Consider the following 26,914-nt stretch of genomic DNA (forward strand, 5'->3'; position numbering starts at 1 on the left):
AGGCCGCACTGGGAGTACTGGATGCAATAAATGACATCGTCGGATTCACAGGTGAAGCACTGCCTCACCTGGAAGGACTGTCTAAGGCCCTGAATGGCGGTGAGGGAGGAGGTGTAGGGACAGGTGTAGCACTTGGTGCAGTTGCAGGGATAAGTGCTGGGAGGGTCATCTGCAGGGAGGGATGAGCGGATGAGGGAATCACGGAGAGAGCAATCCCTATGGAACGCAGAGAGAGGGGGAAAGTGGAAGATGTGCCTGGTGGTGGCATCCCGTTGGAGGTGGCGGAAGTTGCGGAGAATGATGTGTTGGATACGGAGGCTCGTGCGGTGGTAGTGAGGACAAGGGAAACCCTGTCCCTGTTATGTCGGGAGGGGGGTGGGTGAGGGCAGACGTGTGGAAAATGGAGAAGGTGCGGGTGAGGGCAGCGTTGATGGTGGTGGAAGGGAAACCCAGTTTACTGAAGAAGGAGGACATCTCAAATGTCCTGGAGTGGAAAGCCTCATCGTGGGAACAGATGCGACAGAGGCAGAGGAACTGGGAGAAGGGGATGGCATCCTTGCAAGTGACTGGGTGGGAAGAGGTGTAGTCAAGGTAGCTGTGGGAGTCAGTGGATTTGTAAAAGATGTCTGTGGTTAATCTGTCTCCGGAGATGGATTCAGAAAGACCCAGAAAGGGGAGAGAGGTGTCGGAGATGGACCAAGTAAATTTGAGGGCAGGGTGCAAGTTGGAGGCAAAATTGACGAAATTGACAAGCTCAGCATGGGTGCAGGAAGCAGCACCAATGCAGTTGTCAATGTAGCAGAGAAAGAGTTGGGGAGCGTTACCGGTGTAGGCTTGGAACATGGACTGTTCCATGTAGCCGACAAAAAGGCAGGCATAGCTGAGGCTCATGTGAGTGCCCATGGCTGCACCTTTAGTTTGGAGAAAGTGGGAGGATCTGAAAGGGAAGTTGTTGAGGGTGAGTACCAGTTCAGCCAGATGGAGGAGGGTGGCGGTGGAGGGGAACAGGTTGGGTCTGTTGTCCAGAAAGAAGCAGAGAGCCTTAATGCTTTCCTGATGGGGGGATGGAAGTGTACAGGGACTCAATATCCATAGTGAAAATGAGGCAGTCAGGGCCGGGGAAATGAAAGTTGTTGAACTGATGGAGGGCATGCAAAGTGTCACGGACATAGGTGGGAAGGGACTGGACCAAGGGGGACAAAATGGAGTCAAGATATGAAGGCACGAGTTCAGTGGGACAGGAGCAGGTAGAAACAATGGGCCTACCGAGGCAATTGGGTTTGTGGATCTTTGGTTGGAGATAGAAACGGGCAGTATGGGGTAGGGGGACTATGAGGTTGGAGGCATTAGAGAGGAGATCTTCAGAGGTGATGAGGTCAGAGATAGTGTGGGAAACAATGGCTCCTTGGTGGGTCAAGGTTGAGGGATAAGTAAGAGGAGGTGTCCGAGAGTTGACATCTGGCCTCGGCAATAGAAGGTCAGTCCACCAGACTACAACAGCACCACTCTTGTCTGCAGGTTTGATAGTAATCCTGGGGAAGGAAGGACACAGTAGGAAAAAGGCGGCCATATGCAAAATGAGGAAGGGGGTATTGTTACTGGTGGCAGGGCCAGAGAAATAGGAAACATCAGTGAGTCTCGCAGCACCATGAATTATGAACCAAGTATTACATGTAGATGTTATAAAACGTCGTAGGGGCATTTTAGTCCAATGTCTTCAAAAGTTTTTAACAGTTACAAGTTTGCCACATATGTCCTTGGACCAGAGGAGATGGTTGGTAAATACATAAAAACACTGGAAAAAAGGGTGCAATATCCAGACCTTTTATCAGGCATCAGTTTGTGTGTAGCAAATGATAAAATTTGGACAAAACTTTGATACGCTGGGCTTAACATTTAAAAGAATGTCAATAATAGCTGCCAGTTTAGAGATGGTGCTTAAAAATGTGAAGCTGTTTAGCTTAGGACATGATTCTGAGGTGCAAGCAAAGAACAAGGTACAGAAATGATAATGATGGCATGGTCTTCTTCACTGCCTGTGGACTCTACATGTCGGTTAAGTGGGAGATCTTCAGGTAATGTGATGGCTAAGGCAAGAAGCTGCAAGTCACATGGGTGTAAAGGGAGGGAGGCTTTGTTATGAATGCTACTGGAGCCACCCAGCTTCACAATGCCCTTTCAAGATGGCCAAGTGCTATAATTGCCACAGGGCAAGGCATATTGCACATGGGTGAAAGTAGCTGAATACTGTGGGAAAAGAATAGTTTGTCTTGGAAACGAGAGGAAACAGAATGGGAAGTCCTGCTGGGATACCATATACAAAGTAACATCAGAGGTGGAAATGGGAAGGTTGAAGTGCATCTATTATTCAAGGGGGATGACACAGTCAGTACACTCAAGGTTACGTTACTGAGGAAAACAATGCTGAGCATGCGCATTGATATTGTGGTAAGTTGGTCTGTTGTGGGCCAGGACGTGTATCCAAATTAACAAATACACTTTCTCCTGAGCACATGGAGTCCCTTTGACCTGTTGGGTTGCAGTGGACACAGGTGAGTCCAGTTGCCCGTCAAAGTTAGGGTCCAGGAGGGTGCATCAGCGATCGTGGGAGTCCACTCAGCTATGTCACTCGGATTGAGAAAATGTGTGGGCCACAGAAGCATTTGTGCTTTGGGCTGTACTGCCCTGCCCAAACTGACCAATGCTTAGCTGGTCTCCAGAGGTTTTAAAAAGTGTATGGCTCACAGACACCGATTTATCAGAGTTATAGGCTGCGGCTTCACCTAAATAGTCATGGAAAACAAGAAATTGATAGCAACCTGGCCAATGCCTGCCACAGTGAGGGAAAGTAAAACAAAGGATAAGAGTGCATCAAATATAGGCAGCAGTCTTTACAAGGGTATGCGTGATGATCAAGGCACGGATGGCAATGCACTGTCACTGTTGTAGATGGATTATGACAACAGTGTATCCAAAGAGAAATTTGAAGCTTGGGCTGAAAAGAAAGCTAAGCAGTTAAATGTGAGACTTTCCTGGGAGGAGGTAAGATAATATTTTGACAAGTATGTAAACAGAATTACAGCCTTAGGGTCAGCTCTGACTCAGTTAATGGGATTTTTCACCTGGGATACTTCTATGTTCATATCACTCCAGAAACTTGGGCATAAAGCATAGCTAAAAATCTAGTGCTCTACTGAGGATGTTCTGCATTGACAGAGGTGACATATGATAAGCAGAGGTCCCATCTGATTTCTCAACTGGGTACAAGAGATCTGAGAGTCATCTTCTTCCTCTTCTTCAACAGTCCTTCAGGATGGAGGGCAACTTTCTTCCATTTTGTTCTTGTGAGTTCTGTGGTGGCTAATGAGGCGAATGTGGGAACGTAGACTCTTCCATATGTGGGGCAAAGTGGTGGCTGACAGGGTGTGTGGCCAGGTGGTTTGTGAGGTGATCTGCTCCTTCTGCTTCTGATGCATGGCCTCGAGATTCTCAATACTATCCTGAATGCTCCTTCTTCATTTAGAGTGGTTGTGGGCCAGAATTTCCCAGGAGTCAATGGGGATGTTGTATTTCTTCAAGGAGGCTTTGAGCACAACCTTGAATCTTTTCATCTGTGTGCCTGGTAATCTCTGCCCAGGCTAGGACTCAGAATAGAATGTCTGTTTTAGGACTTTGGTGTCAGATATGTGAACAACATTGCCTGCTCAACATTGCCGACATGTAATTGGGGCCTCTATGCAGGGATGTTGGCCTGCGAGCAGACATTGACATTTGGTTTACCAATCCTTCCAGTGAAGAGGAGGATATTGCAGCATTGGTGGTGTTTTTCCAGCTATTCTGAACAAGAATAGGGGAGTTAACCCCAGTGCTCAGCAAATCTTTATTCCTCATTCAATATCACTTAAAACAAAACAATCTGGTCTTTATTACCTTACTATGTGTGAGAGCTTGCTGGACAAAATTTGGCTGTCGTATTTCCTACAACTGTGCACTTCAAAAAGTTCTTTAGTTCCCAAAGTCATTCACCTTGAGATGTTTTTTTCATGTTTTGTGTTCTATTGACTAATTGATTGCATGGAAAACTCAAGAAGCCCATTTTGATTGGAACATGATTTAGAAAGTTTTTGGTTTTTTTAATTCAGGATTTCTTAGGTTTCTCAAATCTATATAAATTTCAAGGAGGAAAAACAAAGATAATTTTCTTTTTAAAACATACATTCACATTCATTGGTTATGATTGAATGGTTGTGACTAGACTTTGTGTCTTCATGGTCTGAAATTTGGACATACCTGAATCCAAGTTCAATAGTTAGCTTCCTTGGATGTTATTATTGACAGACTCAGCAGATCACCTGATATTGTGATTTGTACTGTCACTAGGCCAACAACAGCTCAGACTGGTATATAGCTATTATAAACTGCTGGAGATCAAAGATATAATCCTTTCTCAAAGAGACTACAAGGTATCTGATACATGTATATATCCCGCCCCTCCTCTCATTGTACTAAACAGGATGAAAGCATTACCATCAAAGGCAAAAATGAAAAATTAAGACCACACAGGGTGTCATGGATACCTGCCACTGAAACATTTCCTTGTCTGGGGATACAACATTTCAATTTCAAGTACAGCACACCTGAACTTGAACTGGTTCCAAATGATTAAAGTGTCAAGGGAAGTGTAAGAGTGCAAGAGGAGGGGTACCAAAAGTTTACACTGTTCTGCATTGATTAAACAAGCCCTTCCCAAAAAGACTTGGCAAGGAGAAATCTTTTAATTTTCTTGGTCTAAATATTATTTAACATTGAATATGTACTTTTAACATTTGCAGCTTTTGGGCTAGAAATCCGGTTGCATAGCACATTGTTTTAAGGTATTAGGCAAAAGAATATAATTAAAAGCCTAACCCCACACTTAGTACTCAAGTAAAGTACTTCCAGATTTCCCCCCCCCACCCAACCCCCTTCACCCCCTCCCGAATCATTCATGCACATGGCACACACATGCACGGAGGCCACTCTTCTTGTGCCTTGATGTGTAATACTTGACCTGGCATCATTTGCAGAAGATTGATGATATAACCTTCAACAATGCCACAATGTGTTATCAGAACATATTTTTAATTGTCTAAATAATGGCAATGGATAGGATCTCATCCAAAATAGATACAAAATTATGAATTGGAAAACCAGATAGAACTGATCAACTGAAAGTTAAGTTTTGAGTAATAAACTTACTGCAATTTTCCATCAAAATAGTGTTAATACTTTGAAGATAAAAACAGAAAATGCTGGAAACAGCAGATAAGACAGCATCCATGGAAAGAGAAACAGAGTTATTGTTTCGGATCAAAGATCCTTCATCAGACACTTCCTTGAAAAACTGAGCAAAAGTAGCCCGCTTGTGTTTGAGGGCAACTGTTTTGGTTTTGGCTTTGGCAAGTTCTTCATTCTCTGAAACTCTGTATGTGACTTATAGTTGTTCCGGAAGTCAGCCTGGGCCACAACATGTCCATTCATCCTATTCCTGTTGCTAAAGCACAAATGCATGGAATGATCTGTGAAAAAGTGCAACTATTAAGGGAGTGATGCATTTGGATATGGAAGTTTGGAATAAGGGGATCTAGTACTTGTGGATATCAGCAAAATAGGAATTGAAAACATCTGACAGCTTATTCAGCATTAGTATCACATGACTTCTGAGCATGAGACTCTCCAAATCTCTCGAGTCCTCATATAAATTGATTACTGAATACATAAGCTAGAGAACATCTGTCAAAACTTTTTTTCTACTGACTAATTCTAGTAATGTCACTTTGGAATTATATGTCCTTCCATCAAAGTAATTATTATGCAGGGTTTTGTTTTTGAAACAGAATTACTCCATGCTGAATATTTAAAAAGGAAATGCTAGCTAGTTAGTAGCTCATAAATGCCTCCTATAATTAATTAAAAATGGCTGGAAGACAATTTTATCAGAAAAAAAATGTAATTTATTTTCTGCAGCACAGCAAGTAAAAAAGGTATATATTCTTTAATATTAACTTAGACCTTATGAAATTTACAAAGTCAGTAATAAAAAATACATCACACTCCAGAAATTCCTACTATTCTCCTAGAAGTATCCTGTTCCAATCCCAGGACGGCTGAGCCAGAAGTGGAGTTACAGTGGTATACCAGTAATGGGAATAGCCCTGTGAATCTTAAGTAAGCCTCCAATTTTGTGTTACATGGATAGCGAGACCATTAGTGTTTGTAGGTGTTGCACCATGAAGGTTGCAGCAGAATCTAAAGCAGCCATGTGCGGATAAGTATGGAAATCCAGGAGCCATTATCAGTGACTCTCTGCTCTTCCACAAGCCACACTGTTTTGCACCTTTCCCTAAAAACAGAAAGTTCAGATATTTCCAAACAATTCAGAGTAAAATCCCTGAAAATGTAATGTTTTGTTGTACATGAGATTACATTGATGTTCAAAGGAATGATATGATATTCGCAGGAAGTTTCAGGAAGCCCAGAAGAAGGGTGTCCAGGCAAATAATGTACTTTCTCAAATGTCAGGACATCTTAATCTCAGGAGGCACAGGACCTCACTTCAGACAATGGCTGATATTTACAACCTGCTGAGCAAGATCTGCTGGCAAGTGTACAGGCTAGTAATGTGTTAGTAGCTGTATTAATCTCTACCACATTCTACCTCTCTGCTTCTGTATTTTTCCAAGGTTAGAGTTAATACTTTCCAAATGTAATGTTATCAAATCCATAATAACAGACTCCAGCATTTTCCCTACTACTGATTTTAAGTTAATGGGCCTGAAGTTCCTTGCTCTTTTCTCTCTTACTCTTTTTTAAAAAGAATTATAGCAGATAACAATGAATGAATGCACTATTTCCACAGCTACCTGTTTTAGCAGCCCGGATAAATACTGTCAGCCTGGGGATTTACTGGGTTTCAGTACCATTAATTTCTCCAAAGTCTTTTTTTGCTGATACTAATTTCCCTTAATTCCTCCTTTTTCTTGGAATGTATGTTCCCCAGTATGCCCAAGAAGTTCTTTATGTCAACTCCTGTGAAGAAAGAACCGAAGTATTTGTTTAAGTGTTTTTCTGTTTGTTTGTTCCTCATTATAATTTCTGCCGTTTCTGACTGCAAGGGACTTTCATTCCCTTAGGATTTACAAAATGCAAATAGTATAAACAAGTATCTCTTACTTCCTGTACAGTTGACCAATATACGCGTTGAGAATTCAAGCTCTTGCTGCAGACTAAATGTTGCAGTCACTGTTATATTGTTATTTACTATTGCAATGCAGGAGGAGGCCATTTGGTCCACTGCGTCCATGCCAGCTTCCAACAAAGCAATCCCTTCACTCCAAATCCACCTTTTCTCTGTGTAGCCCTGCAACTTCTTTTTCACATTCACCTATTCTCCCCTTTGATTGTTTTGTCACCTCCCTACGCTAAGGGTAATTTACAGTAGCCAATTAGCTTTCGAGCACATCTTTGGAAGGTGGGAGGAAACCAGATCGCACTGCAGAAACCCATGATATCATGGGGAGAACATGCAAACTCTACACAGACAGCAGCTGAGGTCAGGATTGAACTTGGGTCCTCAAACCCAAGTAGCGAATTATATACCATCAGTTAACATAATCAGGTATCTCAAGCATATGACTTTCCCATTTAATTAATACTTAAGTGTTTGAGGTGACTAGGAAGAAAGGTCAATCTACCATCTGCCACTGACAGCTATTTACAATATATTCATGCCTCCAATAAAAAATAACTTATTAATTCAAATACTCAAATATCGAGCAGTTTTCAATACTTAAAAAGATATTTGTTAGTTTGTTTAAGATGTATAAATGATTGTCTTAGTTGCAACAGCACATGAAGAGTAGTAATTATGAAAAGGCTTAATATTAATCATTGAAAAGTTTCTTTCCATTTTTGAGTCCAATGTCATTGTGCTCCACTAATGTAGAATACTGAGGAAAAAATGAAACCACATGTATTGCTATTCATTTTGTTTGAGATTTCTGTGGGGAACAGTACATTTCAGAGGCAATTTCTTCTGTTTCCTTTTCCTTGCTGTCAATCACAATATTCACATACAATTAAGCAGAAGGTCATTCAAATTTTATTTGCAGAGAAATATCACGAAATACCACACCCTTTGCAAAACTGTGTGATAAGCTTTTGCTGTTATTTTTCTATTTTTAGTATATTTTGAATAAAATTCCCAGATCCAATCTAATAGTAATTCTGACTAACTTTCCAGCATTTCCTGTATTTAATTGTTTGAGTTGCCTTTCAAATTTGTCCACCGTTCCTATCACACTGTAAGCAAATCCATTCAACTGGCTTTCTACCCTATCTTCAATAATGAGACCACCTAGTCATTTGCAACATCCTGTGTGACTACCATCAAAGTGCACTATTCCTCCTGAGCTTCCTTGTTTTTTCACAGCTTTAAACACAGTGATTGTTATATTATAATCACATCCCTTCCTTTGTTGCATCGCTGTGTTTTCTAGGACACCCCATTTAATAACTCCTCCGCAAGTCTCTGTGTAGTCAACTCTATTATAGCTTACAGCTTCATCTTCCACCTTCCTCAATCAATCATTCTTAAATTTAGGATCATCTTCCATGTGTATGTAGATGATAGTCTCTAACATCAGCCTTGTTTCCATTCATTATTTATTCTTACTGCCTCTAGAATGTTAATGTTGTCAACATGAACAGCAGCCAACTTATTAGCCTCATGCAACAAAGTCTTGCATCTCTGGAGTGGGTCCTGCCTTCTTCCCAGGCTGAAATGAAAGGGCTTAGCCTGAATCCTATTCAACCAAAGATAAAATTTCTAACTCCGGAATCTCTCACCAGTCGATCTGCTTCAATCTCAAGGATGTCAGTTGTGTATCTAAATCACTACCACGCTGCTGAAACCCATCTCTGCAATTTTTTCCTCGTCTTACAACTTGATTGTTCCAATACTTCCCTTGGCTGCCTCGCACACTCCAGCTTCTGCATACCCAACAATTTTATAAAATTAAAGTACAGCAGAGACTGGAAATCCAAAATAAAACAGAAAATGCTGGAAAAACTACACAGTTCAGACAACATCTTTGGAGAGAGAAACTGAGTCCATTTTTAATGTTAATGATCTGATGACCTAAAACGTGATCTCTATTTCACTCTTCACCAATGCTGCTTGACCTGTTGAATATTTCCAGCATTTTCTGACTTTATTATTATGTAAGTACATCACTAATGGTTGTGTATTGTCCTATGCACCAACATTAAGGATGGTACAGTGGCACAGCTAGTGCAGCCATTAACTCACAGCACAAGAGAATTAGGTTCAATCCTGACCTTGGGTGTAGAGTTTGCATGTTCTCCCTCTTATCATGTGGGTTTTCCCCAGGTACTCCCGTTTCCTCCCACATCCCAAAGATGTACAAGTCAGTAAAGTGTAAAGTGCCCCTAGTGTGTTGGTGAGTGGTAAAATCTAAGAGCTGATGCGACTGTGAAGAAAATAAAAAAAAACTGGGATTAATAAAAAATAATGTAAGTAGCATTAATGGTTGGTGCAGGCACAGTTGACCAAACAGCCTGTTTCCATGCCATATCTCTCTATCAACATCCTAACTGGTGATTTTTTTTATTGGGATTCTACTGTATGTCCTCCATACTTTTAGTGGAAGAAGCATAGAAATCCCAGAAAACCAAAGTGTAAGAGTCTCTTAGATTCTTTCAAGCTACCTTTGCAAAAACCCACTGGCCCTACTTTCCAGCATGTACCCCCCATGCTCATCTCTGAGATTCTCATTACCCCCTCATTCCACCCCTATAAGTAAAAATACAATCAAAGCCTCATCTCAGTTGGTTATTCAATTGTCTTTATGTATGTGCAGGAGGTGAAGATGCCTGTTGAATTGGTTCCAAAAGCAAATTGCACCCTTGCTGATGGTCTCTGATCATCATCATGAATTTCTGCTAACCAGAAGCTTAAAGTATAAGGGAGACAATGCAACTCAACAGACCAGTTTATAAACTACATGGTAGCACTTGCAGTGTCTGCAGGAAAAAATAATCTATAAATAGATGGAATAACAACTGCCTTTCATAACCCTAGTTCCTGTCTGTATGCGTAATTATTGGGCAATTGCAGGGAAATGTAGTTTTAAATTCCTCGAATTATACATGACTTTATAATATATTTTAGCAGCTCCAGCCTGGCTAAAAGGAATGAGAGTAAATTAAGTTATTTGTGGTTACTGAAATCAATGCCGAGACTCAACTGTGCAAAGGCTATTATTTTTATTTCAAGGTAGGATGTTTTAAGAAATAAATGATAACATTTGACCACTCTGCAGGACACATTTGATTAATTGTAGCACATCACCGGCTATAAGATTGATGCAGCTTTTGTTTTTCTATCATTTTCTTGTGTATGGCTGGAACAACACCCATTAATTGGGCGCAGTGGTGGCACAGAAATTAAGTTAGTAGGCCTGACCCAGAGGCCTGGACTAACAATGCAGAAAACCAAGTTCAGATCCCAACATGGCAACTGTGAAAGTTAATAAACTAATTTTTTTTTAAATAAACACTCGTCCATAGTAAAAATAATATCGTATCATTATAAAAGCCAATCTAATTCAATAGTGCCACAACAAAACCTGGCATTCAATGTGACTTCAGATTCATCAATATTGTTGACTCCTAAATAGCCTATCAAGCCATGCAGTTGTACCATAACTACGGCACTGAGATGGAAAGAGTAAAACTAGGTGGACCTGGAACACTGATTTATGCAGGAAATGTACTCCTCCTCTGGGACTGGTGTCCAAATTGGGAGAGCGGTCCCACAACTTATCAAGCAAAAGCCTCACATAGAGTCACACGTTAGAGATGTACCAGACATCATGATCTCTGGGTACCTCGTTTCCCATTGGCAAGACAGACCTACCAGAGTGGGTGGCACAGGAGGAGGGTGTGGTCCTGGGAGTCCTCAATATTGACTTCAGACCTCATGAATTCATCATGCCAAATGTGGATAAGGACATCTCCTTGCAATTACTTCCTACTGTTCTCCATGTTGAAAGATGCTTAAATGAAATAATTAAGTAGCAAGGCAGAGAATGTACTCTGTGTGAGGAACTTCAATGTCCAGCACTACTGTCCTTCAAGGCTGATGAAACCCAGGGCTCCTTGCAGTTGGGTCTTGAATCAGTTCCTAGTCCTGGGCAGTATTTCTGATTCAGGGATTATTCTATCTGTACCTTCCTATAAAGTTGATGCTTTGTACAGATTAGAGCCAGGGACAGATGGAGACAGAATTTTAATGATAAGGGCTACAGAAGGAACCGCCAGTCATTAATTTCCTGACCAGACAAGTTGAAAACTTTTTAAAACTGCTTATAGCTTGGGATGTTCAACTAAATTAGCTTATCATTGGTCCCAAGCTGCTTTTTAAACTTGTGGGAACAAACCTAAAAAGGAATAAAATGTACTTTTGAAACACATAATAAACTGAGGTAGGAAAGATCTGTAGGTCACAAAAGATCAAATGCAGATCATATAGAATTATTACATCCTATGAGGCCATTTGACTCATCCAGTCTGTGCTAGCTAGGACATCTGAAAGAGATTATTCAAAATGGTGGGACAGATCCTGTTGGTGAAGCAAACTGGTGAGTTGACCTGCTTTTCAGTTTGTTAAAGACCCGTCTAGTTTGGAGTAGGACTTATCACTTGTCATAGTTTTTAAACAGGTTGCAGTAATCTTTCTAAAAAAAATGTCTTGAATAGTGGCTGAGAAGCTTTGACCAAAGTTAATAATTCAGTTGTACAGCTTTTTTTTCCAACTAGACACATACAATTATCCATGGAATAAAAGTAAGTATCATACATTTTGAATTCAGTTTTAATGCCTGGAATATAAGAAGGACTGTTTTTCAACTTTTACATTTAATAAAAGTGAATTTGGTGGTATCACATTGTTAAAAAGGTGATTATGCCAGGGAGATAATGTCATATTCATAGTTATAAGAACAGTTCTCTGTTCTTACTATGGACTTGGCAGATAACTTTTGAAGTTAATCTAAAACTGAGAAAACGGAAGCCTTCAGCTCAAAAAACATCCTGAACACAATAGCCAGAGCAAAAGGGCTGATGTTGTGTGACCTACTTGCACTTACTTTATTTAGTAATTTCATGAAGCAGCAGCTTGAATTACAACCATAGTATAGGTTATCACATGACCAATTGTCAGAAGAATACTGTAGTAGGTGCTGGTTCTGAAATTGTATCCTTTTTGAGACCAAAACCCTGTTACTATCCTGGGAGCTTTGATGGGTCAATATTCCTGCCTAGTATTTATTGTACCTGAACGTCTGTAAGTAAACTTAAAAAAAAGCATGGATGCAAGCTATTCTTAATTATTTTCTTGAGGTTGCCTTAAAAAAACACATACCTTTTAAGTCGGTAAATTGGTTTACTATTGTTACATGTACCGAGGTACAGTGAAAATCTACCTTTGTGTAGATTGCATAAGATTTTGAAGGTTGTGACACAAGTCAGTAAGTTGATCTTTCTTTTGATGCTTAACCTGAAAGAAACACTATGGCTTACAGCAATGTTGGACCTCAAATAATCTGGAAACCACACCTGTGTACACACGTCTGCACATACTTGCCCAACAAATAAAAATAAGTTCAAGGTTGTGCATTTCTCTGTGTTTTTGTCTCATTCAAAGTGATTAATTTCATCGCTGGCAGTAAGAATCTTGCATTTCACAAAAAGTACAGCCTGTGTTTTGAGTTTAGTGAAGCAAACCTCCTGATGGATAAAATAATTAATTCTTATAATGGTAACAACACAGATTAAAAATATCTTGAGCCAATGTATGCATGTAAATAGATGGAAATCCATTATTCCTACATCACAAAAATGAATAATCTTAAGATATAATAAAACCAAGATTTCAGGTTTTCTCCTTCTGTACTAGTTTTAATATAGAACTCAAGTTAATTAAAGTTGTAAATCTGAAACTTCTAAACTGCTGTACCATTCCACATTTTACTTTAAAGAAATAAAGCTGCATTGGTTTACTCATAGTGTACTTCTAGTATGTTTCAACATTTCAATTTCCTGGTTTGGATACTTCTTAAAATGAATGCTTTCTGCCTATGTTAACGGTAAAATCCCAGGTATCAAAGGTCCTGCTGAAATTCCCCAAAGCCTTTTAAATGTCATCTTATTACTTTGAAAGTGAAGATCCCTATAAGTCCAACAAATGTAATGGATGTGGTCACCTGCCCCACAGCTAGAAGAACTCAGTCACAAATACCAAATACCACACGTGGGGAAAATGGACATAGTCCAAACACTCTTTTTAAAACAAAGGATAAGAGGAAAATAAAATATAATCCAAGCACTGATGACTGAGACAAAGTACAATTAAATACATTTTAAAGTTTATATTATAATAATATAATAATATATTATAATAATATAAACTACACGTTTCTTTGGAGAAAAATGGACACAAAAATTAGTTGCAGACGACACAAAAATTCGTGGAGTTATGGACAGTGAAGAAGGTTGTCAAAGGATACAGCAGGATGTAGATCAGCTTCAGATATGGGTGGAGAAATGGCAGATGGAATTTAATCTGTGCAAGTGTGAGGTGTTGCATTTGGGAGCTCAAATGTAAGGGGAAAGTAACAGTAAATGGCAGGATCCAGAAGAGCATTGATGTACAGAGGGATCTTGGTGTCCTAGTCCACAGCTCCCTGAAAGTGGCAACATGAATAGATAGGATGGTAAAGAAGGTATATGACATGTGTGCCTTCATCGGTCGAGGCATCGTCTCTAAGAGTCAGAAAGTCACGCTGCAGCTGCATAAAACTTTGGTTAGGCCACATTTGGAGTACTGTGTGCAGTTCTGGTCACCCCATTTTAGAAAGGATGTGAGAGAGCGCAGGAGATGCTGCTGCCAAGATTAGAGAGCATTAGCTGTAAGGAGAGGTAAAACAAACTTGGATTGCTTTCTCTGGAGCATTGGAGGCTGAGGGGACACCTGATGGAAGTTTATAAGATTATGAGAGGCATAGTTAGGGTAGATAGTCAAGAGTCTTTTTCCCAGGGTAGAAATGTCAAATACAAGAGGTGCCTGTATTGCACTGCCAGGGGTGGTAGTGGAGGAAGCAGATACGATAGTCGCGTCTAAGAGGCACTTAGGCACATAAACAGGCAGGGAATGGAGGGATAAAGATCATGTACAGGCAGATGGGAATTGTTTGATTTGGCATCATGGTCAGCACAGATATTGTGGGCCAAAGGGCCTGTTCTCATGCTGTACTGTTCCATGCTCTATGTTCAAGATAGTAGAGGAAAACTTATTGTAACTTCTAAGTTGGAACTGAATAAGTACTTGAAATAGAAAAATTACCGAGCTGTAAGATAAGACCAGAGTGAGTTCTTTCAAAGAACTAGAGAAAATAAAATGGGCCCAAAGCCACTTTTTTTTGTGCTATAAAGTATGACAAATTTTCTATTCTCTGCTCTTCCCACAGACTGAATTGCAGTGACAGTGAGTTATCAAGTTTGAATGATATTCAAGTTCAGGCAAATTGATACAATTGATCTCTTTTTGTATTGTCTGTGAATTGTTTTTCCTGCCTTTACGAATGATTAATTACATCTGTGATAACGCCAGAGTTGGTACTGATGAAAACCTTATGGGCCACAAAGTATCAAAGTAATCATTGCAAGAAACATACATTCTCCTTTTTTGTACTTATTCTTAGGTGGACCATCAAGATTGAGGATAACTTACTTCCATTCTAGTTTTGTGGGTTTGGAGGGGGTTGATGAAGTCAATGTGGGCCCCTCAGCCTCTACACAGTGGGGCAGGAGGTGACTGATGGTATAGGCGGGTGCACAGTGAGGTGGGGCAGGAAGTGACTGATGGTATAGGCGGGTGCACAGTGAGGTAGGGCAGGAGGTGACTGATGGTATAGGCGGGTGCACAGTGAGGTGAGGCAGGAGGTGACTGATGGTATAGGCGGGTGCACAGTGAGGTGAGGCAGGAGGTGACTGATGGTATAGGCGGGTGCACAGTGAGGTGGGCCAGGAGGTGACTGATGGTATAGGCGGGTGCACAGTGAGGTGGGGCAGGAGGTGACTGATGGTATAGGCAGGTGCACAGTGAGGTGCACTCCTTCCATTGTTTATGTTGGACATTTATGTGCTTGAGGTTCTCATGCCATTGAGAATATTCATTTTCTACTTTGAACAATCATGTGCCAGAGATTTCCAAGCATCAGTAGGGATTCTTTTTTAAAGGATGTGTTAAGGGCATGGTAATTTCTACCTGGTAATTTCTTTTTGCGACAGAACTTTGAATAGAGTGTTTCAGGAGTCTGGTGTCAGGCATGTGAACAATATGAGCTGTCCATTAGAACCCAATAAGCCCATCTATGTACACTTAGCTTGTCACCATACCCCTTCAAACCCTTTTTCCCCCATACATCTATCCAATCTAATCTTGAATTTTGATTAGATGTTTTCCTTAATCACCTAGTCTAGAAGTCAATTACACAACCTCACAATTTCTAATGCAATAGTTTCTTTACATTAAATCTTCAGGCAGGCTGGAGCACCTTTCTCAAGGAAAGAGAAGGTTGAAAATGAAAAGAATGATGATTGGCATTGATACATTGAGTGGATGCCTTCAAACATGGGGAAGACTAAAACAAGTAATCAATACAAGATCATCAGTCATAAATCTAATAAAAAATTAAGGAGAAACCTCTTGATCCAGAAAGTGGTTAGAATGTTGATCATGTTGCAAAATAGACTAATTTGGGTGGAGAGCACAGAAAAAATTTTGGAATCGGCTGGCTAACCTCCTGGAAAGCTTGTATTGACAGAGTTAAATGGAGAATTGGAAGAGGCTCATGGATCAAAAACGCTTCTATGAACAGTGGGACTGAATAGCATGTTGTAACTTCCATGTAATTCTTACATTTAATTTTATATCTTTTGTCTCTCATTGAAGAGATCTCAGTTAATGAAAGCAATCTGCTATCTATTATATCTAATATTTTATATTTGCGAAGGTTTTTAATAAAACCTCATCAATCTGTGATAATTCCTTTAATGTCCCACAAACCAAATCCCTCTGCTCTTCCACAGTACTAAGCCTTCTACTAATTATTATATAATTACATCTATTTTTAACTAAAATGCATTGTCTTGCACTCATTAATACTTAATTGCATCTGCCAACATTTAACTGATTTACATATTTTACCAATGTTTCTTTGCAATTTCTTTTGGTCTGAGAAAATATTAACTTTACCTTCTATATTGGTACTGCTTACAAATTTTCACATCATATCTAGACCAAAGCCAAATCACTGACACACACAGTGAATTGAAGTGGCATGAGGATTAAACCATCGTCCCCATTTCTGATTGCTGAAGCTCTGCTCTTGATACCTGTTCTTGGACCTTTCCCTTTTATGTAATCTTTAAAAGTTTACCATCCACCTGATAATGCAATACCACTTAATGCTCTTTAGTAACCTTGAATGTGGTGCCTTGTTAAAAGTTTTTGCAGTTACTTTTTTATCATGTAGAAATAGCATGTGAAAAATATTTCTGAAAAATCACTGCTGCAAACATGTTAAGACGGTAAAACACATCAGGAGACAGTAATCAGTAGGACAGATGTTATTTCTTCAAAGGAGTCCATGAGGTTTATCAAGAATGGATGTCCCTTTTGAAAGCCACGCTGGCTGCTTTTAACTATTTTCTATTTATTTAGATGCATGGTAATTGCACCCATAATTAAGGACTCCAAAATTTACGCCTACAAGAAATGTTAAGCCAACTAGTGTATAATCATTTGCTCTGTCTCCCTTGTTAAATAAGGGCACTGTCTTGACCACTCTAATACTCCGGCAGACATCGCCAGTTAATGGTACCCTAAAATATCCTATAGGTCCTTGGTATTCTTCTCCTTACTCCCTTAGGGATTTTGGATGACTTCAAAGGAACCAAATGTTGGGAGGGGAGTAAACAGGCAGCTGTTACTAAAGCACTCACTTAGCACGAGCAATTGAAAATGTATTTCCACCTTGTTCTTTATAAAAATAATAACAATTTACTATATGAAAAGCACAGAGCATTTCTGTTTTAAATGATATGTAGGTAATGAACTTGCTGCAGAAAATCTGACACCTTCTTAAAATATTATCAGAAATGGCTTAGACATGCACCATATTTGTGAAAGAGCTGATAATAGGATATTATTTCTTACGAAGGTCACTCTCAGCCATGGACAGAAAAATTAGCCTGAATAACTAGGAGCTGTAACTTATCATTTTCCCAGGCACTCTTATCTGGGTATTGATTTCAAAAATTCCCACATTTCATTGGCTACACATTTTCTTGCTACCTTGTCACATTCTCACTCCACTTGAATTGCATTCCATAGTAACTTTGCACTGTGGCCTTATCTTGAGAATGTGTACTAAAGGTTATGCTCTCCAGCATTTAGCTTTAAAATGGTTATTTGTTATCATATAAACCCTGTGCACTTTGGGGACCCAACATGCAATACAAATGGAGGCTGGCTGTGGCTGCTTGGTCGGTGTGTCTGCTTCGTGATCTCATCCTCACTAAAATAATTTGGTAATGGCCAAGATGACTCATGAAACATGTGTAGATTAAAAACAACAACAGATTCAGGTGGTTGGAGGTTGCAGCAATAACTGATTTAGCAGTGCAAAGGCATGGGACTTCAAGTCAATGCTAAATTATTCAGGAGGTTTTTTTTAAATGGCTTTGGTTTGCTCTTCTAGGTCACATATGACCAGTGCCAGCAGCAGCACGCTGACCTTTGAACATGCACAGGTCCAACAGCGCATCCTTGTGTAAGGGAGAGTGCCAGCCTATATTGGAGAAGCTATCAAAGAATCTGTGGCCATTGATCACATACAGACCATTTAACATTCTATCCTTGGATTGCCTCTTACCTCAATCTACTAACTCCTCTGATTATCAAGCTGCAGGTGATATATGCATGCACCTCCTACTTGTCCCATATCTCCTGGCTTCTCCCCTTACCAAAACCCACCATAATTCTTTGCTTCTTACAGAAAGGAGAAAGCACCCACATGACTAGAAGGTGATTGCCAAAAGAAAGAAGGAACCTCGTCAACTGATCCAACACTTGCAACATCTAGCTCAGACATTGACACATTGCGTATCAAAGCAGTCAGATAAGAGGCAGAATTTGCATGAGTAGTCTGCTGCCAATTTTGCAGTAATTCTGTATTGAAGATTATGAGTGGTGGTGGAGTTATATGTAACATTTCCTGAAGGCAGATGAAAGGATCAGAATTTACCAATACTGCTGACGTCCAGACTATGCATCTCCAAACATTGTCCTGAGTGCAATGAGTACCCAGATAACACAATGTCTGCTTGTTTAAAGGCACTAAGTCCAGCATCAGAGAGGTGCTCATCTGACCAGTGTGCTTTGAGCTTCTGTGCTGCACTGGTGGAGAATTCATGAATGCACTGACATGCCCACTGCAGATAGCCAGAACTTCCCTGTCATCACCGTTATCTGGCCTAATCATTTTACCCCCATACATTCTCTGACAATACATTCTTTGTGACTGGCAATTATTATTAGAGTTGTAGGTGGGACATTAACTGTCTCATGATATTGGTGGGTAAGCAGTACGAGCTCACTGCTGACCCAGAACCAATGAACCACCTCAAGTAACATCTGAAGGCAGCAACAATAAATAGGCTGGATTAGCTTGCCCATCTATAAGGAAACCAAATTGAAACGGGATTTACACAGAGACACGGAAATGGGATTTAAGTAGCCTGAAGAACACTCAGTTGGAAAACAATAAAAATTATAATGAGGTAAAAGATACATTCATGTCTTACACTATGACAGACTGAAGAGCTGAATTAGGAGATTACTTACAACAATAATCACAAGTTTGAAGCATGTACAAAAAAGTAAGACTCATTATTTGGAGACAGGTAAAAAAAAAAGCAAGGTAATTTTTATTAGGTTCCCTTCATCTCGCAGGCGAAATGAAGAAGACTGTGTAGTAAATAAGGGAAAGTTTAGCTGTCCAGAGATGTCCTGGCAAAAGAACAGAGAGAGAAAGAGAGAGCAGAGGAGAAAGCTGCCAGAATGAGATTATAAAAATGTTCAACAAGAAAATCCTATATAAAAGGCTATGAAACTAGAAGGGAAATGAAACACTACATGATTAATAAAACATGGCACGACGGAAGGAGAAAAGACAACAGGAAAAGGAGAGCAGCAGTCCTTTGACTTGGGACTGCTTAAAAAAAGACCACCCATTTTGTGATTACTACAGCTTATTGGATGGTTGGAGATGCATTTCACGAATACTGGATATCAATTTATTATCTTAATCATTTCTGCATTTTCATTAGGAGCATACGAACAACAGTTTCAAGGCAAGCAAGTGCCCATGTTTAAAATTAATTGTCAGTGGCAGACCAACTGATAAATGTACCATCACATGATAAGAAACTGAGCATATCAACAACCAACCTTCATTTAGCCAATTTTAGTTAGAAAATTCAAAATGGTTTTAACAGCCCTGAAATAAAAGACTTGCATTTATATAGTAACTTACACAACATCCAAAATTGCCTACAGGCAATGAAGTACTCTTGAAGTGCAGCAATCATTGTCATAAAATGCAGCAATGGTTTTGTGCACTGCAAACTCCAACAGACAACAATGGGACAAACAACTCTTCCTGGGTTTGTTGGATGGATCAATATTTGCTCTGACACTATGGCAGAACAGTGCCATAGGATCCTTTACATCAATCTGAGAGAAGAGGCGTGGTTTAATATCTTACTGAAAAGACAGCACGTTTGCTGCGTGGATTCTGAAATTGGCTTGCCAACAGAAGGCAGAGGGTGTAGTGGATGGAGAGTTTTCTGCCTGGAGGTCGGTAACTAGTGGTGTTCCACAGGGATCTGTTTTGGGACCCCTGCTCTTTGCGATTTTTATAAATGACTTGGAAGTGGAGGGATGGGTTAGTAAGTTTGCAGATGACGCGAAGGTTGGAGGTGTCGTGGATCGTGTAGAAGGTTGTTGTAGGTTGCAATCGGATATAGACAGGATGCGGAGTTGGACAGAGAAGTGGCAGATGGAGTTCAATCCAAAAAAGTGTGAAGTGATACACTTTGGAAGAATGAACTTGAAGGAGGAGTACAAGGTTAATGGCAGGATTCTTAACAGTGTGGAGGAACAGAGGGATCTTAGGGTCCAAGACCATAGATCCCTCAAAGTTGCCACGCAAATTGACAGGGTGGTTAAGAAGGCGTATGGTATGCTGGCCTTCATTAGTCAGGGGATTGAATTCAAGAGCCAAGAGGTAATGTTGCAGCTCTATAAAACTCTGGTTAGACCACATTTAGAATATTGTGTTCAGTTCTGGTCACCTCATTATAGGAAGGATGTGGAAGTTCAGAGAGGGTACAGAGGAGATTTACCAGGATGCTGCCTGGATTAGAACACATGTCTTCTGAGGACATGTTGAGCGAGCTAGGGCTTTTCTCTTTGGAGCAAAGCAGGATGAGACTTGATAGAGGTGTATACGATTATGAGGGGCATAGATAGAGTGGACAGTCACCACCTTTTCCCTAGGGAGGCAAAGGCCAACACCAGAGGACATCAGTTTAAGGTCAGAGGAGGAAAGTTTAGGGGAGATGTCAGCGGTAGGTTTTGTTTTTACACAGAGAGTGGTGGGTGCCTGGAACACACTGCTGGGGGTGGTGATAGAGATTGATACAATAGGGACTTTTAAGAGACTGTTAGATAGGCACATGGATGTAAGAAAAATGGAGGGTTATGGGCTGTGTAGAAGGAAAAGCTTAGATTAGTCATGGAGTAGCTTTATATAGGTTGGCACAACTTTGTGGGCCGAAGGGCCCATACTATGCTGTACTGTTCAATGTTCTATGACAGTGTTGCACTCCCTCAGCATCTGCATGGATTTTTGTGCACAGGTTTCTGGATTGGGACTGGGACCTGAAGCTGCAATCTTCCAACTTCGAGGAAAGAGGGTACCAGCTGAGCAAGAGATGACAAAGGTTTCCCATCCCTTGACTCAGGAACAAGAATGATTTCCACACTTCATCATTATCCATGAATTATCTGAGTAAATTGTGTAAGTGTGGATAATAATGACCACTTGGACAAAGTTCCAAAGGAATAATGGCACCCAAAGAACTATGCCCTCGCAGAAATTACTTTCTTAAAAGAAGGAAGAAACAAAACTTAGGAGGAAGGAAAATAATATAGTTATAGCCCTGAAACAAGCCAGATGAAAGATGAAAAACTGCCTGAGTGAAGTGGTTTCTAAACATAAACAAAAGAAATCACATGATAATACTGTATAAAATTAATCAACCACAAAATATTTCTGGTTAAAAAACTAATTCCTTCATGTATTTTACTGTCATATTCCACAGAATAGTACAGCTGCCCAAGGGTTGTGTATTGTATTGTATTTGGGTGGTAGAAAAATATTTACAAAGAATTTAAATTTAGTAGCATACATTGTTTATGGAAGACATATGGAGTTGATTATGTGCCATTAATATGATAACAATGTCTCACGATATTGAGAAAGATGTTCAGTTTGAGAAGTTTATGCCGAAAATTCTACAGTCAAGTAAAGCAGAATATTTTATATGTAATTTTGTTTGGTGGACTACTTTCTTGAATCTACTATGATTTACAAACATTTTGATAACATTTTAGATTTTGCAGATGGTGACAAACATGCCAGATTCCATATTTGTTATTCTTCCCATTTAAAATATTTACTGCCTCCTTTTGGATGAGCTCAACTCATGTACCGTCATCGGACAAAGCTCTCTTCCCACCTCTGTGTTAAGCCCTGGTTTATATTTTTTTCTGCAAGAAAAAAATGACCTCTACTCAAGGGCTCCACTAATAGTAGCTGGAACTATAATATTGCATGGAGTACAGATCTGGCATGCTGTCCTGAAATATTTTGGTTTCATGCTATTGTTTCCAACACAGTATCCATAATTTGTTTTAATTGATATTAAAAGTATTCAGAGATTTGAATACATGACTGAAAAAAGTGGCCTGAGAGCCAGAGGTTTCAATGTAAGGGACATTGGACAAATGAAGAATTCCATTTAAACTGAGCAGGAACTAACCTCCTGCCATCTAGGACTGTACAAATGGCTTTACACTAAAAATAATGGGTGTGGGATGGGAGGTTGAGAGTGTGGAGAGGAAGGCTCAAGTGAGAAAGACAAAACTAGAGAAAAATAGCAATTCAGGCAATGACACCAGATAAGAGTAAACTTAAAAATCAAAGTGCAACAGCTATAAAGGTGAAATCAAGCAAAAATGGTAAAACTTAAAATTATTGGTGCTTAATCGACACACAATAGATAAATTGGTGACATGAATGGAGGTAGAAAAGTTCAATTTCATTATGCTTACTAAGACATAGCTGCATGCCGACCGAGAGATTGAATTAATTTTCTTTTTCACACTTGATATTCAGAAAGGACAATAAACTGGAAAAGGGAGAAAGCCTTGATAATAACAGATGACAAAAGGAGAATAGTGAGGAATGATCTTGGCTTACAACAGCAGTTGAATTAATATGGGAAGAGGCAAAATGGAGGGAAGTCATTGATAGTAGTAGTTTATAGGCTCACTAAAAGCAGAATATTAATCAACAAATAAGATGAGTTTTGTAACAAAGGTAGTATAATAATTGTGGAGACTTTAGAGTGGACAAATAATTTTGGAAGTAATAATTTGAAGGGCAAATTATAAGATAAGATATCTTTATTAGTCACACGTACATCGAAACACAGTGAAATGCATCTTGGGTAGAGTGTTCTGGGGCAGCCCGCAAGTGTCGCCACACTTCCAGCGCCAACATAGCACGCCAACAACTTCCTAACCTGTACGTCTTTGGAATGTGGGAGGAAACCGGAGCACCCAGAGGAAACCCATACAGACACGGGGAGAATGTACAAACTCCTTACAAGTAGCGGCCGGAATTGAACCTGGGTCGCTGGCGCTGTAATAGCGTTACGCTAACTGCTACACTTTCATAGAAGCATTCAGGATAGTTCCTGGAACAAAATTCCAGGAGCCAACAAGGGAACCTCCTACGTTATACCCTGTCTTAAATAAAAACAAAGTGCTGGAAACACAATGGTCAATCAACAATTGTGGAGAAGGAGCAGGATGTTTCTCAATGACCCTGCATCAAAGCAGGAAAAAGCCAGAAAAGCATATCTTGACTTTTCCATTAAGCCAGTTAAATTGATAATCTCATATTGATGGATATTCTGCAGAAAATTATGATAACATGACCAAATTTTACATCACTTAAAGGAGGATGACCAGAAACTAGGGTGTAAGAGAAGTGAGTAAGAAATACAAAGAATGATTGTAAATGTACCAACAAGTGTGTAACATGAAACAGTAGCAAAAGTAAACACAAGGGTCTGCTTGGAAAGAAAGGCAGGAGAAATGATTATGGGGTAAAAGGAAATTGGTGAAATATTCTGAATTTGTCAGCAGTAGAAAGTACAGTGAAACCCAATATTCCAAAAGTGTAAGGAGCTTAAATTAATTGATATTAGTAGAGAGCGAGAGAACGAGAGGGCAAGAGATGAGAGAGAGAGAGGGGGAGAGAGCACATGAACATAGCTATTGGCTAATCACTATGACTGAACTGTGACATATTTTGCTATATTCTTCAATTTTTATTGATCAAAATCATTCTCATATTTGTAATTAATTAGTGACTTAGCATCAGTTACCATTTTCCAGAAGGTGGTTACAGATTTCTACCATTTTTTGGATATGAAAGTATCTTTTAACTTCTAGTGCAGGTTCTAACTTTTGACTATACTTTCGATTCCTGCAACTCCTTATATAAAGCAGGAAATTGTTGGCATTGTTGATAGAGGGGAGTCCTAGGTTACAGAATGACATTGATCAGCTGACAGATAGTGGGGAAACCAGTAAGTATGAAGTATCTGGAATTTCAATAAGCATTTGAAAAGGTGATAAACAAAGTTTATTATACAAAATTAGTCTCACATTGGTTGGGAATAAAGTCCTGGAAACCCATACATGCAATGCCAAAAAAAAGCATTGTGCAGACATTGTGCAAGTCATGTTAACAAACATCTGTTTACATGAGCTGATGCCAGCCATTAATAGTTTCATTGCTGCAGGAAACTATTGGAACCTAGCTGTGTCTCTGGTGTCCAGCTTGTACAAATGGCATCAAAAGTGGTACAACACATAAAAATCATTCCTGATGAGATTTTCAATCTCATTGCATTGAATCACAACTGGTGGTGTTCTCTCACATGCAAATCAGCTTTCAATACCGCTGAAAGCTCAAACTTTAATTAGAGGGTCAGGCACATTACTTCTGAAGTTGTAGGCAGAGTGCCGCACAACTCTCCATGGAACAAACCTCATGCAGAAGTAGACAGAACTGGAACCTTAGTCACTGTATCATCAGATGTGTTCAGCAGGTTTCCACTCGAAATCCACAACAATACCTTGCAAATAGACATGTGGTTTCATGTTCACCAGATGAGTAAAATGCTAGAGAAACATCCGACAACAGAAGTGGCACTCATAGGAGGAAGTTGCTAGGGTGGAGTCTCTAAGGGCTTGATTACCATCTATGAAAGTCCTTAGTTTTGGAAGCCATGCAATGTAGCTAAATACCCCTTCCAGGTTTGAGCGCAAAAGTCACATTTATTTTGCTGGTCTGTGGAGGCTCAATCACTTAATTAATTTAAAACCAAATCAATATATTTCCGGATATTGGAGAATCATAGGATTTAGAGAAAATACAGGAAAATAGAACCAAGGTAAAATTTCCATTACGAACTTGAATGACAGAGCAGGCTCAGAGAGCCAAATTACCTACTCCTGCTCCTCTTTCTTACCTTTACATTCACTACAGAAAATATGCACTCTCTTTTCTCTGGATAGCAATTGTTGGAGATTTTGAAAATATCAAATTTACAGTTTGTATTTATTTTTACTATACCAATTTTTTCCTCTCTTAAGCCAATCTTTCCTTTCCCCACTTTTTACACCTGATTTGACTTCGAATTCAGCCATTCTTATTTAGAACAAAAATAAACTACTGGAGTAACTCACAAAGTCAAGCAGCATCTATGGAGGCAAAGGGATAGTCGACGTTTCAGCTCGTGACCCTGGTTCATGACTGAGAGTGTGGAGGGAAGACAGACAATATGAAGAGGTGAGAGACTGAGAGACAGGGGCTGGTAGGTTATTGGTGGAACTAGATGACTGGGGGGTGGGGGGGGGGGCGGGGTGGACAATGGGCAGATAAAGCCAGGTGTTGGGGGGGGGGGGGGGAGTACAGAGATATTTCAGGTAACTCTCTGTCTCTTAACTCCCCCCTTTCTCCCCATCTGGCTCCATCTGCCCATCATCCCCCACCTCAACTCGTTCCACTTATCACCTACCAACCCCTGTCTCACCCCTCCCTCTCACCTCTTTATACCATCCTATCTGCATCCACAGATGCTGCTTGACCTGTTGAGTTCCTCCAGCACTTTGTTTTTTAATCTAGATTCTAGCATATGCAGTCTCTTGTGTCTCCATTCTTATTCAGAAGTTCTGCTTGGTCCTTTCGCTCTTAATTTCTTATTCTTCACTCTAGTTGATTTATGTCTTCCCTCAGGTCTCAGATACTCAGTTTCCCACTCTGCAATGCTGCTTGTTCACATTTGTAGCAACTTAGAAAATCCTAGGCAGCTTAATTAACAACTTATGACATTAAATTCCCTATTACAGCAAACTCTGGTTCATACATTCCTTCCCATTACTGAAATACCTGCAGTATTATCAAAATTACCTGGCATCTGGGCACATTATTTTCATACAATGTAGATACTAGAAAAGATATGCATTTATTTCCTGTGAAGGGAGGGCAAAACAGCCCCGCAAAACTAGTTAGAACCAGCTGCTTCAGGCATCAAATAAGATTTAAAATGATGGTGTGGAACAGAAATCTGTGGTCTCTGTGCAAAATCTGTGCAATTTGGAGCTAAAACAACATTGATAAGGTTTATATTTGAAATGTTTGAAAGCAGATTCCATACTAAATTTTAAAAGGAAATTGGATGCATACTTGAAAGTGAAAGATTTGCAGTGCTTTGGGGAAAGAGCAGGATTATGGGACTAATTGGACAGCTCTTTCAAAGAGCTGGCACAGGCACGGTGGGCTAAATGGCCTCCATCTGTATTATATCATTCAATAATAATCTATCACAATGGTAACAAACTTATTCATATTGCTATTTAATGGGTAATAAATATATTCTATATTTTCCATTGTGAATTATTCATAAATTCAAAAAGCACATTAAAAGCTAAAGCAATCTCCATATTTTTTGTATGCAGCAAATCATACTTTAATGCAAGACAATAACAAAAGTTCCCATTTAAATAGATTCTCCGTATAACAAAATGATTGAATAGTTTAAATGTTTTTCAAATGTCCATTATTCACTAGAATTCAATTTTGAAAAGGAACTGTAAAATATTTATTCAATATGTACAAGATACAGCTAGTTTAAATGATGATTGTAAACTTAAAACTTAAAACTGCAAATTGTTTCAGCATGTTATATAAACTAATTACTTTAGATATTAACAAAAGAAACAAAAACATTAAAATTAGTCATTTAGTTTTTCCTAGTATAATTCTTTTCCATCAGGTACTCAATCTGTAGCTTCTAGTACTCA

The sequence above is a fragment of the Pristis pectinata genome, chromosome 6 (genome assembly GCF_009764475.1).
Source record: "Pristis pectinata isolate sPriPec2 chromosome 6, sPriPec2.1.pri, whole genome shotgun sequence".
In the NCBI taxonomy this organism is placed as follows: Eukaryota; Metazoa; Chordata; class Chondrichthyes; order Rhinopristiformes; family Pristidae; genus Pristis; species Pristis pectinata.